Source organism: Mustela nigripes, chromosome 12 (genome assembly GCF_022355385.1).
Source record: "Mustela nigripes isolate SB6536 chromosome 12, MUSNIG.SB6536, whole genome shotgun sequence".
Classification (NCBI taxonomy): Eukaryota; Metazoa; Chordata; class Mammalia; order Carnivora; family Mustelidae; genus Mustela; species Mustela nigripes.
Genome location: NC_081568.1, coordinates 11,354,858 through 11,367,648, shown reverse-complemented (window position 1 = coordinate 11,367,648; position 12,791 = coordinate 11,354,858). Strand labels below are relative to the sequence as shown.

General features: G+C 47.8%; 1 protein-coding gene across 6 annotated transcripts in view; it reads right to left on the bottom strand.

The window, feature by feature from the left end:
• Positions 1-12,791, bottom strand: part of TRIO (trio Rho guanine nucleotide exchange factor) — a 339,733-nt gene that overhangs the window by 61,993 nt on the left and 264,949 nt on the right. The window lies entirely within an intron of this gene.

The window sequence follows — 12,791 nt, the reverse complement described above, 5'->3', positions numbered from 1 at the left end:
ACATATCCACGACTCCACATCGAGATCTGTAACTGAGTGAGTGAGGCAGAGGGACGTCTTTTCCTTTCAGAATTCTAATGAATACATGTAAAGAAATGAGGAAGATAGCACAGAGCAGGTGAGAACCACTGATGTTAAAATGAGTGGGTTAAGGCAGGATGGGAAACGATATTTGTATAGTTTCAAAACATCTCCCACGAGGTTCTTACTAGATTACAACAACAAAAGCAGCAACTTCACAATGGACAATCATTGCAGTCCCTTCCCTAACCAGGCCCTCAAGGTCACCACCATGAGCAACACGGCGTGTCCGGAACTTCCCGAGCCTCTGCTACCACAGGGGTGGACACAATGTCATCTTTGTGGTATTCTTGCCAGAAATCCATGAGCTCCGTTTAGTCATGAGAAACATCAGAGAAGCCGGGTGTGAGGGACCACTTACAATATAAAGGACTGGTAATACCTTAAAAGTGTCAAGGTCATTAAAAAAGGTGTGATGGTCATGAAAGAAAGAGAAAAAGGCAGAGGAACTACCATAAATTGGAAAGACTAAATATGACATGGGTCCTGGATTGGATCTGAAGCCAGGAAAAAAGACAAAGGCAAACCCTGAGAAAGGGCTGTGGTGTAATTAACAGCACTGCATTAAGGCCCCGGATCGTGAGCACTGAACCAGGGTCAAGTGACACTGGGGGGGGTGGGGGGGGGGAGGATATTCTAGGTAAAGGGGATCCAGGGATTCCTTGTACTATATCTGCAGCTTTTTTGTAAGTCTAAAATTACTTCAAAATAAGCAGTTTGGTTTTTTTCTTTTAAGAATTTATTCATTTGACAGAGACACAGAGAGGAAACATAAGTGGAGTGGGAGAGGGAGAAGCAGGCTTCCCACTGAACAGGAAGCCCGATGCGGGATCAGGACCTGAGTCAAAGGGAGACATTTCACCGTCTGAGCCATCCAAGCACCCCCAAATAAGCAGTTTTTAAAAAATAAATTGAGTGTAATGGGTATATAAATACAAATAGCTAAAGAACTTGAGAGTGTGAAAGAAGTTACTAGAGAAAAACCAGCAAATTCAGAGAAGAAATTTTGTGGGAAAGAAACATAGTAGGCAAACTAATGACTTGTGAATAAAGGATCTATGGTTTATTGAAAAAATAGACTGAAGGAATATAAATTCATTGTTTGTTTGCATGTATATGGAGCGACATATAACCATCTTGTCCTCATGGCAATAAAGGTACTTTTATTAAAATTGGTTGAAGGGCGCCTGGGTGGCTCAGTGGGTTAAAGCCTCTGCCTTTGGCTCAGATCATGATCCCAGGGTCCTGGGATCGAGCCCTACCTCGTGCTCCCTGCTTTGCAGGGAGTCTGCTTCCTCCTCTCTCTCTCTCTCTCTCTCTCTCTCTCTCTGCCTGGCTCTGTGCCTACTTGTAATCTCTGTCTGTCAAATAAATGAACAAAATCTTTTAAAAAAAATTGGTTGAAAAGAAAAATTGTTTTGGTCAAAACACTCCCCCAAAATCACTTTTCAGGTACCCCCTCCCATGATAGCCATTCCTCAAATATTTAAAATAAGAAATTCGATGTTCAAGTGCCTACTATTAGCCTATCCAAGAAAAAAAAGGTATGAAACAAGGTCATTTTTGCCAAAGGAGGTCTTAAAAAAAGAGGGCCATATACAAAGGGTGCTTTTAAAATCAGGACTAAAACGACACGTAACAGAAAGCTGTTTGTAAAACTAGACTTCAGATAAGCCAAAGGGCCTACCTAAGGTCTTTCTACTCTAACAGAAGAGGAAACCACCATTAATAATTAGGCAGCTAAACCAGGATGACAAGGGCCCCAAAGCCCTAAACGCAGCAGGTGGGAAATACAGGACAGCCGCAGTGGCATTTTGATATCAAAAAACTCTCCCGACATGACTTGGAGGAATATTGCCCATCGTCTCCTCTAGCGACTAGTGCCTTCCTGAGACTTGAAACACGCGCCACGAATCTCAGGGCTTCCTGTGGCCTAGCTTCCTGCGGTCCGAACCCCAGGCGGGGCTGCCCTCGGGCCTGGCCTGCCCCAGCTCTGCACTCCTCCCAGCGGCATTTCCCCTCTGCGCAGCAGGCCACGCGGCTGGCTGGGGTACAGCTGCGCCCCCGGGGTCGAGCTTCTCAGGTTCCACGCACAAAGATACTCCTGTTCCGAGGGTGTTTTGTCCAGTCTCTGAGCCCACAGATAACACCTCCTGCTCTGGAGGGAGCGGGCAGGATGACTAAATCCTGCTCTTAGGGCTCCATTCAGCACATTATTTCCTGCTGCTTTCGAGCACAGTTGCCCATCCACAAAAGCACCTTTATTGAGGGATTCAAACACTTCGTGTGGGTGCCAAAAATTCGATAGGCTCCTTTTCATTGCTTTCCTTACTATCTTTTCAGAAACGATGTGAGTTTTTTCTCTTATGTTAACAAAACACACATTCAAGTGCTCCTTTTTCACGTTTCACTCTAACTCGCTGTGTGACGTTCTCTGTCTGCACCAGCACTGGGGTTATGTGCAAAATGGCAACATGAGACGGGACCCTCACAAATGTGTTCCCTAAAAAATAACAAAAACAGCAGTGTTCAAAAAATTAGGGTGATGTCACCAACCCCTGATAGCCAATCCGTGCTCTGATGTCCCAGTTCTGCTAAACTTGCGAGAGTGGGAGGCAGGCCACAAAAATCACTGATGGGGGGAGCATGGGAAGACAGGAAGTTTATTTCCCCAGATTTTTTAAAAAAAAAAAAAAAAAAAAAAAAAAGCGGCAGATTTTGATTATTTTGTGAGGGGGGGGGAATTTTTACTTTTGGGAATGGTTTTTCCATTCCTTTGCTCACAAAAAGCTCACAGAGGAGAAAGCTCTGGTCTTAACTAGGGGAGAAGGAAGAGGAGAGATGTGGCTCAAAGGAAAGAGAAAAAAGACAGATTCCCACGAAGATGACTTCTCTGGATGAGGGAAGGCAACTGGAATAACCATAATTCAAATGAGAAAGTTTAAATGGAGCCTTTTCAGACAAAGGGATGGCTGGAGGGGGCTGTGGCCTCTCAGGAATGTACAATATAGCTCCAGGAAGGCAAGCAGTCTCAGCCTTAGTGGCCTTTGGAGACCAGCTTCTGGAATCAGCTCGTCCACAAATGGTGGCAGGCCTGGAGCAACTGAGTTTGTCTCTAGAGGTTACAGCTTCTTCCCTGGACCGAAGGCTCCCTCCAGCTCGTGTGGAGACAGGATGCACAGTGGTTAAGAGCCCGGAAGTCAGACTGCTGTTCTCGAAATCCCGTTTTCCAACACCTACTAAGCTTGGTCCAGTTAATGTCTCTGTGCCTCTATTTTCTCATCATACAAAGAGGATGACAAGGGTACCCTGAAGATTAAACATAGAGACAAGCACAGTGCCGGGCATACGGCAAGCCGTCAACACATCCCAGCTGCTACTACTGTGAGGTTTTCGGGGGAGGGAGGGAGAGTATGCGCGAGCACCTGTGCCTACATGGGAGAGGGGCAGTGGGAGAGCACAGGGACAGAGAATCTCAGCTGATGTCGGGCTTGACCCCATGACTCTGAGATTAGGACCTGTTGAAGTCAAGTCAGATGCTCAACGGACTGTTAGTTGTTAAGGCTCCATAGTACCCTCTGCTATGGGCTGACTGTGCCCCCCACCTCCCTATTTGTATGCTGAAGTCCCAAGCCACAGTACCTTGGAATGTAACCCCAGCTGGAGACGGGGTCTTTAGAGAGGTCCTTAGGTTAAAACAAAGCTGTTAGGGTTGGTACTAATCGGACTGGTGTCCTTGGAAGAACAGGAAGGTCGGACACACCCAGAGGCACCAGGGTGCACACACAGGAGAACTGTGTGAGGACGTGGCAAGGAGCTGGCCGTCTGCAAGCCAGTCAGAGGCCTGAGAAAAAACCAGCCTTGCTGGTGCCTTGATCTTGGACTCGGAGCTTCCAGAACTAAGAAAAAATACACTGCAGCTGCTGAATTCAAGTAGTCTATGGTATTTTGGTAGCCAGAGCTGACTAACACACCCCTCCTCCCTTGTCTGTTAACAATCTCCTCCATAACCCAGGACTGAAATGGTCTAATTATTTTTGAGATAGGAGGAAACTAATCTCTAAGAACAGTGCTTCAATGTTCTTTCCTTCTAGTAAATTCAAAGCTCTACAGACTCTGGAAAAGGGGCGGGGGAAGGAAAAGATGCACTAGAACACACAGGGCTACGTGACAGAAATAGTACAGGATTCCAGAGCTGCCTTGCAATGTAGCTGAGGCAAATGAGTCTGTTTACGGTCCTCTTCAATGTATGAAAGGGCCCTTCAAAGAATAAAACATGTTGGGTCCCCTGTCCTGAGCTTGGCTAGAAAAGTTTTGGGAAAATGGCGACCCTCTGGAATCGTGAGCCTTGTGGAATGACCGAGCTATCCAAAGCATCCCTGTCACTGTGAATCAGACCACAGTAAAATGCCCCTTAATGGCTCAGACACTAAAGCGACTAGGAGGATTCGTGGCCCCACTCTGGAGGGTGGCCACTCGGAGGGTGGCCCTGCTCTGGTCCACAGAGAATGCTGGGAAGGGGAGCCAGGATGCTCCTTCTGGACGGCGCTGGCTGTAGAGGTGACAGTTCAAAGGTCAGTCTCCTTAACCCTCTGACTCCGTCCAGCCCTACATGCTCCTCTTTCAGCCCCTCCGAAACCTTTCCATAGTGTCCATAAAGAAGGAAGGAGATTGGACGGGGGAGGTATTCAAAAACAGGATTTTTAAAAATTCACTGTGAAATTTTAGTGATGAACTGAATCCTTCAGAAAGTACAGAGATCACTCGGAGGCTTTAGAGCCCAATATGGAACCCGTGACGGCGCTGCCGCACGCCGGTGCTTCTCAGAGGCGAGGGTGTGCTGCGGGTTCACAAGCAGCTCTACGTAAGTGGAAGGCGAAACACTGGCGCCGCAAAGAGCTGTTTATTCTCTGGAAACTACTACCCTTGGACATTTAGCGGCAAACTCCTCATTTGCACCCTTCTGACTAAATCTGGTATAAAAACACAGAAATTGGTGAAATATTATTTACATTAATATTCCACTGTATGCTGCAGTACGGAGTTCTGCAGGAAAATGTCCATCAAAAATATCCCCTCCTGGAGTGAGACAGAAACTTGTGATTTCATTGGTATGTATGATTTTAAAGAGTTACCTTATTCAAAGGGCACAGTTTTAGGGTTTTTTGTTGTTGTTGTTATTATTTTCATAAATGGATAAAATGATGTTAGAGACCTCAAATGGTGTGGTACAGATCACATGATCATGACTCCCATCAAAATTAAAAAATACATAAAAGTAAATGTCACCATATAGCACATTCGCAACTTTCTTTTTATAGTTAATTTATGATTCGAGTGATTCTTCTTCAAAAGTTTGCTTTCCATAAATGCATTTACCCTTCCCCCCCATCCGCTGGACTGCAAACATTCCACTCACCACTCTACCAGTGTGGCAGGGACAGCAACGGCCCCCCAACACCGCGGAGTGGCTCACGTGGGCACCGCTTGGGGACAAGCTACGTGCACAAATGACGACGGCACGCCCTGTCACACAGAACAACATGTGTCTCTACATCCCCATCTGGAGTCATTCCTATAAGGCTTGACCAAGTGAAAAAAAGCCAAAATATGCTACCTTTTATGTGAGAACATGGAGGCAAGAATAAGCGTGTGTGTATTTGCCTAACAAAATATGGGAAGAAGTTGGAAACATTATAATAAAAACGGTTCTCTGTACATGGCAAGTGGGATTGTGGGACTAAGACGGCTCAGCTTACACTTTTTCACAATTTAATTTCTGAGATGCCCAGAAGTGAGTTTGAAATCAGTTTTCCTTCTCTTCTTTAGAAAATGTTCTGTGTGTGGGGTTGCGGGAACTGTGTGCAAGTGCTCCCTGTTCGGGGAACTGGTATGGAAGCTCTCGTCATGCACTCCTGTTCCCACAGCTGCTCCACAGGCAGCTGGGGCATCGGGAGGCATCTGTCCTTCTCCCTGTGGTGGGAGCAGCTCGGCTGTCAGGACCTACAGTCCCAGCTATGAAAATCCTCACCACTCATGGGAAAGTCAGCGCTGGGAACAGAACGACAAAGTCACCTCCTGCGTCTCTGAACACAGGAAGGAACGCAGAGGCAAAAGCCAAAACACACTTGGGTTTGTCTGGCGCCTGCTTCTTAGGTGCTGTTTTATCAGGTGTTCTCAGAGCCACGACTGGCTGCATAAATCACGGCGACAAGTGCAAACCCCGTCTGAATGGGATACACTGTTTTTTCCAACCGCGGACAGCACTTATTCATGGTCAAAACACTTAACGGAAACCAGCACACAATTTTTAAATGGTTTTTCACCAAACACATCTTCTCTGTACTTTTTCCCAGCTTCTGCAGACCCTCACTAGAGACATTTAAGAAACCCCAGTTTGTCTAATAAATGGCAAAGTCTGACATGTGCCAATGTCAGAGAGGAGACGGTTGGCAAAGCGGGATGCAGACACCTGTATCTTGTCCCTGCGGCCACTCCCTGCCCAGCCCGTGTGTCACGCTGAGGAGAGTATGCTCCGATTTGCTCTGGTGAACTTTCTCCCCTGATGACATTTCTTTCCTAAACACTGTCTCATGGCCATTTAAAGCAACTGTGGGAAGACGGTTTTCTCATTGGTGGCTTATGACTTTGCTATGTATATAATTTTGTGATCATCTAATATGGACAGTGTTAATACCTGCTCGTGGTTTTCTCCTGTTTCCATAAACACTTTAATATGAAGTTGGAACATGAAAATACCTCCAACATAAAGCATTCCCAGAGTAACGGCCCACTTGTGTGGCTCCATAATTACATGCTGCACAGTGAACGAGCCTTAATCATAGGCTGGGATTGATCACCTCGCCTAGCTCCGTGGCACTCGGGAGAGGGACCCATGTTCCTCAGTTTGTCTTCCCACAGGGATTTACATTAGCAGCTGTTCTCAGAGGCTAAAAACTGTTTTTTTCCAAGCTAATTTTCTGAGAAAGTATATATGGCTTCCATCATACATATATATTTTAAAGACTATGTGGGCAGATACAGGTTTGACACGTCTATGCCTGGGGTGTGTTTTCAGGTTAACAGTGGCAATCTGGCATTAAACGTCTGAATCCACCAGAATCACGATATAGTCAACTAAATTTTTTCCTATCACTAAGGTCATTTTAATGTCCTAGGGTTTTTTTTTGAGAACTTATTAGGTCACTTAAAAGTCGTAAGCAGTTACAAGAGGTAGGAGACTCTGACCCACCTTCGGGGCAGAGTGTCCCATGGTTTGGGAAAGAGGCTATGTGAGATGAACAAATTTAAACCTAGTCGTCCCCAATATACTTGAGGAAATGCAAGAGGCCTCAGATGGCAGAGCTGTGTTTTTAGTCGCAGAGATGTCTAGAGAAGCACCTTAGTCTCCGCAGAGCTGCTGTTTCTCTGGGTGGTGGCTGTTGGACGGGGTGGGGGAGGGGGAGCACAGGACGAGGCCATGACTGCTGTGAAAAGAGGACAAGACGTTCCCCCGTTGGCTGTACTGTGCTAGGCTGATGCTGTCCTGGGAGCCGGGGGAGTGGTGTGGACGGGGGTGAGGAATCTTAGCACCTCCTGCATTCTGAGGAGAGAAACAGCTCTGACCTGCCCTCTGAGCTGGGCGGCCAGCTGATGATGGGCACAGACTGGGAATGCAGTCGGTGGGGCCGGAGTCCCTGGGAGAGGACACACCTGGTGGCCTGCCGAGTCCTTCCTTTCCATGACCACAAACCTCTGCGAAGGTCCTGTCACCTGGTCTCACTTCCACAAAATGGGGAGAAGGGACATGGAAGCTGAGGCCGCGGGAGAGACCTGGCTTCTCCCCAAAGCTGGGGATCGCACAAACAGGCAGGGCCACCAGTTCACAGGACCCCGATGCTGAGGCCGAGAGGCTGAACACAGAGAGCTCAGAGGCACTTCGTTTTGGCCCTTAAGGGAAACGCAGCCTAATTCTACACATAGGGGTTGTGATCAGTGGTTCTCTAAGAATCAGACATGGAGCTCGGACCTCCAGGCATGGCGCTGGGCTCACTCACTCATTCATTTTAAGAGACTACAAGTGACTCTGAGGAGCTGCCTCTGGTATGCGAGGTATGTCCAGTTCTCTGAACTCTGATGAATGGCCCCGGGAACATATCCAGATGGAGTAAGAGACGTACGGCAGACCGTGACAGAGCGGGTGACAAGGAACTGTGCTCACCTGCCCATGGAGACCCTGCTGAGGGAGCCTCCTGGGGAGCCCACTGCCCTCCCAGGCCTCCCTGCATAGCTTCCCTCTGTGCCCTCTCAGGGTGATGGAAGGGTTCTCTGCCTCCCTCATCAGTCCTGGTGTTGAGAACCTGTGTTGTGTCCACTTGCAGGATCATGTTCGTAAGTTTAGCACCGTATCTGCACCCGCTGTTCGGACTGAAATCTGTTCTAAAGCGCTTGCAGTAAGTTCCGGTGGGCTTCCTGTGGGTCTGGGTCCCTGAGTACATCTCATCGGGACTGTCTCACGTTATCCTCAGCTTAGCCTTTGCTCTGAAACACTGTTAACTGCCCCCAAATTCACTCCGTTCTCCCTCACCTCCACAGACTCACCGGATACATTATTTTCCTCCTTTAGGGTTTTTCATTTATTTGGTAGGAGGGGACAGAGAAAGTCAGGTAGGGGCGAGGGAGTAAGACAAACCCCTTCTGTTACATGACACCAGGGGGGCGGCTGCGTGCACACCTGGGGAGGGTATGTCACGAGGCTCCTGAGCGACAGCAAGTCACTGAAGGACCCTGAGGAGCACAGCCTGACGCGATCTGTACTTTAGCTGTAGTAAGAGAGGAAGGGGCACCAGGGCCGGGAGGGCTGCCGGCCAGCAGCGATGGCGGCACTGGAGAAGTCTGTCTGAAATATGTTATTTAGATCAAGGTAACCCAATGTGGTGGGCATGCTCAGAAATCTTTAAAAAAAAAAAATTATTATCATAGGACAGTTCCACTTCTGGGTACACTCCCCACAGCAGGAGAAGCGGGGACTCAGGACCCCGGAACACTCCTGGTTACAGCAGCATTATTCACGACTGCAGGCGGGAAGCAACCCCAGTGTCTGCCGTGGTCGAAAGGAGGGACGAAACGTGGCCTGCACATACCGTGGACTCTTTTCAGCTCTGGGCATTCAGACACACACGCTACAACATGGATGAGCTTGAGGGCATCGTGCTGGGTGAAATAAGCCAGTCACAAAAGCAGAACTACTGCAGGAGGACCCTCGAGGGGTCAAACTCCTAGACACGGAAAGCAGACGGTGGCTGCCAGGGGCTGGGAGAAGGTAACCGGGGTTAGTGTCCACTGGGGACACAGACTTGGCGGACGATCGGTGAAGGGGCGCCGTGTGAAGAAACTCAATGTCCCTGAAGAGAACACTGGTTGAGATGGTTACGTTTTATATTATGTGCATTTTACCACATAGAAAACCAATGTGGCATCACCACCAGCTCCAGGTTTCGGTATCGGTCATGTCCCCCCGCAGCAGGTGCACAAGCTAGACTATCGCCGGGACCGTGGGGAGAAACGCCCCAGCGCTATCACGGAGGGTCACTTGAGATGTGAGGAGAGAGGAAAGCTGGATCACTTAGCCAAAGCAGCGTAAGAAAAAGGACGCTCTGAATTGGCCTCATAAGGAACATAAACGCAGCTGATACTCCTGTCTACTTTTTGTGACCAAGACTAAGTAAAGAACAGAACAAAGTGACAAGTTTTACAAGTTGAGACAGCAGGAAAGAAAAATCCCTTGGATTTACTAAGAGATTAGACATAATTACGTGGCATCGATTTCAGCAGTGAATCCATACGTGATCCCCAGGCGAGTGAGAGAGACCCATGCCTGTCAGTCCCCGCTGCGGGTCAGACTTGCGGGGCACAGACACGGTCTCCAAGTCTGGGACCCCGCCCCAGATGCTGACGTAACACAGACAGCACAACCCAAGTTAGACGGGATGAGCAGGAGGATGTGCTGAACCCTCTTCTACCTTCATGTTCTCAGGGTCCATGTAACTTCTGGTGGAGACTCCAGCAAGAACATGGAATGGTGGCCAGAGCGACGCAGGAATCAAACACTGAACAACCACACCACCCGTCTGCAAAGACTGCTCCCCCAGCAACCTGCTTCCACAGGCCTTTCCCCCAGGACGGAAAGCATTTCTCAACAAATAGTGTTCACACTGGAAAACAAATCAAGCAGTTACATGTCTTGTTCCTTTTAAATATATTTTTAACCTCTTCCTACACCACTCAAGTTTAACAGAAAAGAGAGAGGGGCTCCTGGATGGCTCAGTCGTTAAGCATCTGCCTTCAGCTCGGGTTATGATCCCAGGGTCCTGGGATCGAGTCCTGCATCAGGCTCTCTGCTCGGCGGGAAGCCTGCTTTCCTCTCATAGTCCCCTGCTTCTGCTCCCTCTTGCTGTGTCTCTCTCTGTCAAATAAATAAATAAAATCTTAAAAAAAAAAAAAAAAGAGAGAGAGAGAGAGAGAGAGAAAGAAAGGATAGAGACCTATTGCTCACAAATTCCAAGTATTCTCCTTGTCCAACAGATTTCGCGCATTAACAATGCTGAAAAACCATCACATGAACCTGGGCAGCGCTATCGGTGAGCACTGGGCCTTCTTGGATGATGTATTTATGACCTTAACAGGCATGATTTTCACATTTGAAATTTACGGAAATTTAAGGTTTTTGGACTAAGGAATTATGAAAAAATTATTTAGGCAATAAAACTGAGAAAATTTTGGAATCAGAAATCAGTAAATGTGCCTCCTGCCTGGGAGGTCAGAGCAGTAAAGATTGAAGGCATTTAAAAAACTGTCTAGAGACAGATACATAATGACAACTCCCTAACTGTCACGAGTCTGGAAGTATGTGAGAGGCAAGACAACCTGCTTTCTGGGATGGCCAAGAGGAGATGCACCAGCGATAGGCAGCAAGCTCTTGGAGAGAAGTAGCCACATGTAACTCGTCACTGTAGCGTCCTACAAGCCCAGTCTGGGACCCCACATCAGGTAGGAGACGCATGTGTGTAACAGGTGTTAACAGCCCGATGCGTGCCAGGGTACGAGCAGTATGGTGGCATCACTCCTTTCCAAGTAAGGGCAAGAAGAAGGGTTGTGGGCTGAGCTGAAGCAGATCTAGATGTCCTAGGAGGCAGTGGCCTCTTGCTCCCTAAGTCTCTGTGTCTTTATCTTGGACTTAATTCCCAGATCCTCATCCTAGTTGATGAAGGTCTCTTCTCCTAGGTGGAGAACCTCGTCACTGCTGCCCAATTTCCTGGACTTGAACTTGGACAGGACACTCTGGCAGAGGCCTGTCCATAGCTCAAAGAAAGACTTCCCCTCCCCTAATCTACGGCCCAGGTCCCAACACTGCAAGCAAACAGACAATCTTAAGAGGTTCTTTGCATTCTAGGAAAAATAAAAATGCAGGAAAGTATTTAAAAATGGAAAAGGTTTCTAAGCCCCCATCTACTGACTGGCTGTTAATTCACAACAGGGTTTACTGAGTGAAGACACACCCTCTTGTTAAAAAGACCGTGATGGGGTTTCTTGGGGCTAAGGAGTAACTTCCCAGGGGCCAAAGTGTCACAGAGTAAGAGACAAAAAGCCCAGGCAACAAACTGGTACTTAAACTTAAAACCCAGCAAAAACTCCACCTCCATAAGAACTTTTCAGAACAAAGTCAAGTGTGATAAATACCTAGTTCTTTCCTCTCAGCTAGCCCACAATTGTGAACACTGGGAAGCAAAGAGCACACCACGGGGAAGGAACATATAAAAAGAAATCTTTCCGAACAAGTGTTATTTGTAGCATGCTTAAACTCACCGGGGCTCCTCTGTGTGAGAAACTCGAGGGGAAAAGTTGTTCTTTATTTTCAATTCCAACTCAAGGACTTAAATACATTATGCAACTTTGGAAGTACTCTAACGATGGGCTGGCCCAGAGCAGAACCCTACTGGGGCTGAAGGGCCACAGGCGTGGGGGCGGCAGGGGGGAGGCGGGGGCCCAACACTGCTCTAAACTCACAGCTTTGCCAGGAACGAAAGCCCACACCTCAGCTTTTGGCCAAAATTGGAAAATTCTCTTTCTGTTTGGGTCCCTGGAGAAATGATAGCTGAATTCTTCTGGTTTCTTACTGGGGTGACATTTAGGTCACATCTAGGCCCTAAGGGATCTGGACCAGGGTTGTGCCCATAATGAATGAGGTGAGCTAATCAGTAACCGTATCCTCTGCAGCCTCACTGAGCTCAATGCACTGAGCTCAGTGCACCTGGCAGCCAGAGGACGGGCCCCAAGACGGGTCATGAAGAAAGCAAGGAGAGCACAGATGACAAATGAAGGGAGTGACCAGAATATTCCAAAATTAACAGAAAAGAACTAGAATATGGCTGACTGGAGTGATCTTCTCTCAGGAAAAGAAACTGCACAGCCCCAGACCGGGAACAGTCTGCCATCTGCCAGCGTCACAGAGGGATGGAGACTGTGACACAATATGGTTTGAGGCAGAGAAACTCTACACCTACTGCACTTTTCTAGAAGCTGTAAATGACCAGTGTTTCACAAGAGGGCTTAAAGTCTCAAGTTTGCTTTTCCCTGAGGGGAAACCAGCACTAAAAGAAACGTATAGCAACCTGCATATGCCATTTAAAACCTTCTAGTAGCCAGTTTTC